Here is a 7,342-nt window from a genome sequence, read left to right as displayed (position 1 = left end):
GGTAATGCTAGCCATAGCTGCATTTCATGACTATGAAATTTGGTAGATGGATGTCAAAAACCACTTTCCTTAATGGGAAGTTGGCTGAGGATGTTTACATGAGTCAGCCAGAGGGTTTTCCTGATGAAAATTATCCCTATAGAGTGTGTAAGCTGGAGAAATCAATCTATGGATTGAAACAAACTTCTCGCAGATGGAATCTTTGCTTTGACGAGAAGGTCAAAGAGTTTGTCTTCTCTAGAAGTGAAGATGAATCTTGTGTATATGTCAAAGCTAGTAGTAGTATAGTAACCTTCCAGGTGTTGTATGTTGATGACATACTCCTTATAGGGAACCACATTCCGACTTTGCAGGAAGTTAAGTCCTGGCTTGAAAAGTGTTTCGCTATGAAGGATCTGGGAGAGGCTCCCTATATTCTGGGGATAAGGATTTTGAGAGACAGGAGCAAAAGACTAATTGGACTTAGTCAAAGTACTTACTTGGAAAAGGTACTAAAACGTTTTAGTATTGAGAATTCCAAGAAAGGAGAACTGCCTATCCAGAGTAATACCAAACTAAGTAAGACTTAGAGTCCGAGTACTGATGCAGAGATAGCATAAATGAGTCGAGTTCCATATGCTTCTGTCGTTGGATCGATCATGTATGTTATGACATGTACTCGCCCTAACATGGATTTTGCTTTAAGCATGGTTTGTCGATATCAGGGAAATCTAGGTAGAGCCCATTGGATAGCGGTTAAGAATATTGTCAAGTATCTGTGAAGAACTAAGGACTGGGTCCTAGTACTTGGTGGTAGTGATAACTTGAAAGTAACTGCGTATAGTAACGCCAACTTTCAGACATACAGAGACAACTTCCGTTCTCAATCTGGTTGGGTGTTTACCCTTAATAGAGGAGTGGTAACTTGGAAAAGTTCCAAATAGGAGACAATGGCTAATTCTACCTACGAATCAGAGTACATAGCGGCAAGCGAAGCATCGAAGGAGGCTATATGGTTGAAGAACTTCATCGGAGACCTTGGAGTTGTTCCATCCATAAAGGAGCCAATGGAGATTTTCTGTGATAATGAAGGAGCGGTTGCCTTGACAAAGGAACCGAGAGATCATGGTAGATCGAGACATATCGACCGAAAATGCCATTTTATTAGACATAGAGTAGAAGAAGGACACATCATCGTGAAGAGGGTATCATCAAAAGAGAATCTTGTAGATCCCCTCACAAAGGGTCTGAGTAGGATTAAGCACAATCAGCATGCAAGGAGCATTGGTCTGAAAGATGATATTAGTTTAAGTAGTTAGAGAGGTATTTAGAAACTTGTAACAAAGTAAATGTAATTGACTTTAGATGATTAAGTAATGGAGAATTATTTATGAGTATTGTTTACTATCTTTTGTCAATTGTTTATTATTGTATTTTATTTTGCATGTTTTACTTCCCGAATAATTTGATTATTCAAACATCCACAGTCGATCATACATTTGGAAATAACTAGTGAATTAAGACTGTCATGAATCATATTGTAGATTGTCTGAAGGAGTTTTATACATAGCAATAGTTTTGCTGCAATATTCATGAGTACTTTGAAATGGAGCTTTAAGTATTGGATTAACCCACGCTCAGAGAATTACTTCATGGAAGTTATCACGAGTAATTCTGAGATGATAATATCTTATAATCTTTAAACGGAGATATATGAGTCGTGGTTTACAAATCAATTGTCCATTGATGATATGTAAACGCATCAGTAACTTGATATTATAAAACGTATTATTGTGCATGATTTAGTGAGTAAATAGTACAAGCATATAAGTCAAATTTTATCTATTCCTTTTTTCCTTAATGGGAAAAATCGATATCTTGGGCCCCTCGATGATTTGGTATTGACTTATTGTGTCGGGCTCGGCCAGAACTAAATTGATGTGTTCGATTAGTAGTTCTTTTTCATTACAAATAAGAAATCGGGAAACAAAGTATTGGACAATGAGATTGATTATGTTCCATGTCATTTGTCCACATGATATCTTGCAGAATGGAGGATTATATGATCTGTTATCTTAGGACACCTAACTGACTGGGTCAGAGTTCGGCAGCAGCTTTTGAGAGCTACAATTTGCTAATCAGTTTAGAAATTATACTGGCAACTATAGTTATTAAACTTATCCAAGTGGGAGATTGTTGGATTAGGTGTCTAAGCCCATAACTATAATTTCTATATACTTGAATTGATAGTAGCACAGTTCTTTTGGGTTGCCCTCAAAACTAGCAACTAGACAGGATGACTTGTGGAGAGAGAGTTTGAATTTATTATTTGATTAATAAATTTAAATAAATAATTTTTTTAATATATTATGAGAATAATATATTAATTAGAAATAACTATATTTAATTAATATTAAATCATAAATTAATTGGAATTAATTTTGGGATTAAAAGCATTAATTAAAAGTGTAGGGTCTAAAATGTAATTGTTCAATAGTTGAACAAGAGGTTCTAGAACCTTCCTAGGGAAGGGTTGGACGGTTTTCATATGGATAATCTAGGGTTTCTAGATTATCCCATTTGGATAAATAAGGAGCTGCATAATTACCAAATTAAAATATTATTATTATATTCAGATTAGGGTTATCTAGGGCATCCTTGTTGGACTACAAATAGACCATTACCCCTTAGGATTATCGGCCACCTGAAGCCCTAGAGAGATATCCAAAATTCTCAAGCTCCCTTCTCCTCTCTCATCCTCATGCTAGTGTTGGATGTGATCTACTAGAGGCACGGCATTTGTGGTGCTTACTCTCTAAGCTTCAACAACACAAGTGTTCTTGTTATTCATCAATAGCAATCAAAGGTATGTATTCTAACCCTAGTTACTATTTTCAAAACTAGTATAGGTTTCCTAGGGTTTTCCTTTTGATATTCAAAGTTGTATGTTCAATTAGAGAAAACATAGATCAAGAATTAGGGTTGCATGAACACATAGGAATTTTTGTTTGTTATGCTCAAAACCCATCACCGCGGTCCTCGGAAGTACCTACCACATATAAATAAAAAACAGTAAGCATGAAGCTTAGTGAGTACCCCAACATACCACATACAACACAACAAAAATAAACAACTATGGGTTATCAGCAACCCTGTGGACAATCAGCAGTCACAGTGGGCTAACAGCACGCCCGGTGGGTTATCAGCAACCTTGAAGACTATCAGCAGTCTCAGTGGGCTAACAGCACGTCATGTGGGTTATCAGCAACCCTGGATACTATCAACAGTCTCAATAATAACATAACATAGTAATAACTGCTACACCTTGATGTTCATCACAAATACAGCTATTCTACCACACGGGTAAGAATATGTGAGGAGACTCACCTGATACAGACGACAAGTAAATCTCACACCCGAACTGCCGGAACTAGACTCCACCTAATCAACAAAATAATTAACCCTAATTAATAATTAAGGTCCAAAACTCAACTCGCAAGTCCAAATCCCACAACTAAATCCTCTAAGAGCAAAAAGACTATTTTGCCCTTCTAATGGTCCAAAACCCTAAATATTGACCAAAGGTCAAAAAGTCAACGAAGTCAACTGCCCAGCAAGTACGTTGGGCGTATGCTTCTTTATGCGGGGCGTACACCAAAATCAGAACCCATCGAGGGCGGAACTGGCTACGTGGGGCATAGCCAGGAGTATGCACGGTATACTACGTCTGCTTCTACTTTCACCAACTTTGTGTGTTAATCCCTTAAGACAACTAACCGAGCCTCAGGTCTGACTATTCTAAGATGTCTTAACCGATAAAGTCGTTGGCTTTAAGCCTTTGCATGGCTAGGAAGGGCCCAATGATACAGTCTTTAACTTCTAACACACTCTAAGCTACTTTACTCATGCATGAGACAAAAGGAATGATCAAGCAACCATTTTTATGAATATATAGGTCCTAGAATGCATGAAAGGACAGCTACAATTCCCTCGAGTGCTCCAAACTCATAAAGGTCCAATCTTGGGGAAAAAAGTTCATAAAATTTCAACCATGAAGATCTAATGAAAAGCTTGCCAAGGTATAGACTTTATACCTGGAAACGATGCACAAAGAGGAAAGGTTTCTGGATCTACAAGCTTGCTAGCACCCACTCCTTCTTCTCTAGTATCCTTCTTCCACTAAAAGCACCAAGAACACTCAAAAAGCTTGCAAAAAATCACACAAGAAACTCATCTCGGAATTAGGGTTTAGGGATGGTATGGTGGTTGATAAGGATGATCAAATGGGGACATCATGTTCTTTAAATATCGAGCAACCCTTAAAATTAGGGTTTGAAGTATGGGCTAGTACGCCTGACGTACCACACGTACGCCCATCATAGTAGCTGGTCATCCACAATTTTCATGTTTCATGAGTACGCTGCGTGTACTCTTACGTACGCCCTGCGTACGACCAAAATCGCAAGCCTTTTCTTCAAGGGACCAAATATGCCACTTTTGATAAAGATACAAGAGATAATAAAAATACCTGATATCGGGATGTTATAATTCTCCCCCACCAGAATCAGACTTCGCCCTCGAAGTCATTCTCAGGAAAAAGCTCGGGATAGTGCTCACGCATCTCTGACTCGGGTTCCTACGTCCACTCTGAACCTCTACGGTGCTGCCACTCAACCTTGACGAGGTTTACTACCTTGTTCCTTAAGGTCTTCACTTTAAGATCCATAATTTCCATATGATTATCAACGTAGTTCAGGTGATCATCGACCAGAATGTCCTCCAAAGGAACCACAACTGTCTTGACAGCTATACACTTCCTCAGCTGGGAAATATGGTAGGTATCATGGATCTGTCTCAACTCCTCCGGTAGCTCTAACCGGTAAGCCACCTTTCCCACACGGACCAAAACTCGAAAAAGGGCCAATAAACCTGGGACCCAACTTGCCCCACTTCCTGAAGTGGATAACACCCTTCCTATTGGATTAGGTGTCTAAGCCCATAACTATAATTGGTATATGCTTGACCCGAGAGTAGCATGGTCCATTTTGGGTTGCATATCACCAGGACAATTTGTTAGGATGGATACTTGAGTAAGAGGTTACTTATTATGTATTAATATATTATAAGTTCTAATATATTAATATGAAATCATATTATTTAATTAGTATTGATCAAGAATTAATTTGGAATTAATTATGTGATCAAAAGAGACTAACTAAATATATGGGGGTTGATTTGGTAAATCAATGATTCTTATAGTGTGGGCCAATTGTTATTTAGGATGGGCTAAACCAATATGGTAATCCATGGATAGTCCATGGAGGTTTAACCCATGGAGCCTAAGTAATATGAAAGGTCATGGGCATTCGGGTTTGCATGGATGTAACCCTAGACTTTGCCACACTATAAAAGGACTCCCTTAGCACCCAAAATCGGACACAAGAGTTCTTGGAGTTCATTAGAGCCGATTTTGGAGCTAGCAACATCTCTCTCAAGTTCTCGTTTGTCCTAGGTGTGTTGTGAACCATTTGAGGCATCACACTTGGGGTGCTAAGTTCCTAAAGGCCAAATACAACAAGTTCTACAAGCTACATAAAGAGGTAAACTCCTAACTAGTATTTTATGTTGTTTACGTCAATTGTATGCTAGTTGTAGGCTTAATGCTTTGGAAACAATATTGCACATATAATTAGAGAAAACATAGATCCAAAGCATTTAAGGTTGTATGTGCACCATAGGATGTTGTAGTATACTAAAATCCAATAGTGGTATCAGAGCCATGGGTTGTTTTCTGTTATATTGATGCAAATGTTTGATTTTCAAAGTTGAAAAAAAAAAGAAAAAAAACAAGAAGTTTGTCAAATTTGAAGATAATTACTTGATTTTATGAAAAACTAATTATTTGTAAAATTTGAGTCATTTTACTACCAGAGTTGAATTAGGTCAATTTATTAAAAGATAGAATGATATGATTATTTTTTTTTTTTAAAGTTTGATCTAAATGTTTTTAAGAAGTTACAAATTTTGTCATAAAATTTTGGAACTCAAAAGTCTTTTTTAAAAGTTATGATCTTAAGAGTTTTGAAACTTCCATAAGTTATGGATGTGAAAAGTCTCATTCATTAACTCTTTAAGTTATGAATTCCAAGAGTCTTCAAAGGTTACAAAATTTGTTATAAATGGTTTTGAAGAGTTTCATAACTTGCCCTCAAGTTATGGAACTTGGAAAGTCTCTTTTATGGAATTCAAAAAGTTTTCAAGAGTTACAAAACTTGCCCTCAAGTTTTGGAATTTGAAAAGTTTTTTTTATGAGACATTGAATTCTAAAACTAAAGTTATTTGAAAAGTTTTCAAAAGTGTAACTCATGGGTTCATAACTTAATAATAAAATAAATAGTTTTAATTTTGTTTTAGCATCTTGATGTTTTGAATAATTCATATTACATCTTATGGACTTTACTAATAGTTAATTAAAGTGTTTAATTAAAAGAGAATTAATAATTCCATAATGACATGGTTTAAGTTTAATTAAATTAAGAGTATAGTTTAATTAATAGATTAAACCACTTAGTATTTTAAAAGTTTAAAATACACCTTATACTATTATAATATTAAAAGTTTAATATATTATATGTATAAGTAAAAAGTCGGTCTTACCGTTAGTATGCCTCATTCACGAAGCCGATCTATAAGGGGGTATAAGGTTACTGCCTATAAAATGGTGGTTTAATGGGTGTCCACACTCACCCACCGCTTCCTTGACTGGTGGAGGGTCGTTAGCCGAACGGGTAGGATAGGACATTAATTCTCATTAAAAGTATAATGAAAATACCAAGTAACTAAACACTTATAAATTCCCAATCTTAGTTACTTAGGAAAAATGTGAATTTGGTGCTAACCCATGAAATTGCACTTTGCACCTTGTTAAGTCGTTAGTGGAGCGTATGCGGTTAACCGGCACACTAATATGGGACTGACAGTGTGTGGAAAAGGGTAGCTCGATGTTAATCATATATCAATTGAGCGTGTATGGTTAACCAGCACATTAATTGGATGATTTGTAACATTAAGTGTACCAAGCTAATTTTCATGGTTATTCACACCTTGTTTGTGATCCTCGGCATCCCAGTCACAAACTTGAAGGGCATAATCGAGATTTAAACATGCCATTGAAAAGTTCAATGAATCTCAAAGGATCTAGGAATTTCATGTTGTAATTCTTGATCAATACTAATTAAATAATATGATTATATATTAATATATTAGAACTTATAATATATTAATATAAATCATAAATATACTATTCTCAAAAGACTATCCATATAAATTGTGCCGGTGAAGTGCAACCCAAATGGACCATGCC

Source organism: Lactuca virosa, chromosome 5 (genome assembly GCF_052849685.1).
Source record: "Lactuca virosa cultivar CGN04683 chromosome 5, Lactuca_virosa_CGN04683_v6, whole genome shotgun sequence".
NCBI lineage: Eukaryota > Viridiplantae > Streptophyta > Magnoliopsida > Asterales > Asteraceae > Lactuca > Lactuca virosa.
This window is presented reverse-complemented; position numbering follows the sequence as displayed.